We start from the raw sequence: 389 nt of genomic DNA on the forward strand, positions 1-389 counted from the left end.
AGAATCAAGTTTGTTGAGATATAAACGTGGCGTTTGTTTTTTCCCTAGAATAATTTGCTGGTGGAAATTATAGATTTTAAATAAATAAAAAAAAAAGCGAAGACAATAACAACGCAGACCTTACTCCTAATTTAAGAAAGTAAAGAGGCGATTTCTGATAGACACTTAGCGCAAGGAAATTAAAAAAAAAAAAAAAAAGGAAGAAAAAGAATAAAAAGCAAAACTAATTGTAGGAGCTGGAGGGGCTACGTGCTCTAGGCTCCAAACAATGTGAATACTTAGTGAATGATTAATCTAAATAGCAGCTCATCAAACTGGTAAAATTAAAAATAATATATATATATATATATATATATATATATATATATATATATATATATATATATATG

The sequence above is a fragment of the Nicotiana attenuata genome, unplaced genomic scaffold, assembly GCF_001879085.1.
Source record: "Nicotiana attenuata strain UT unplaced genomic scaffold, NIATTr2, whole genome shotgun sequence".
Taxonomy (NCBI): domain Eukaryota; kingdom Viridiplantae; phylum Streptophyta; class Magnoliopsida; order Solanales; family Solanaceae; genus Nicotiana; species Nicotiana attenuata.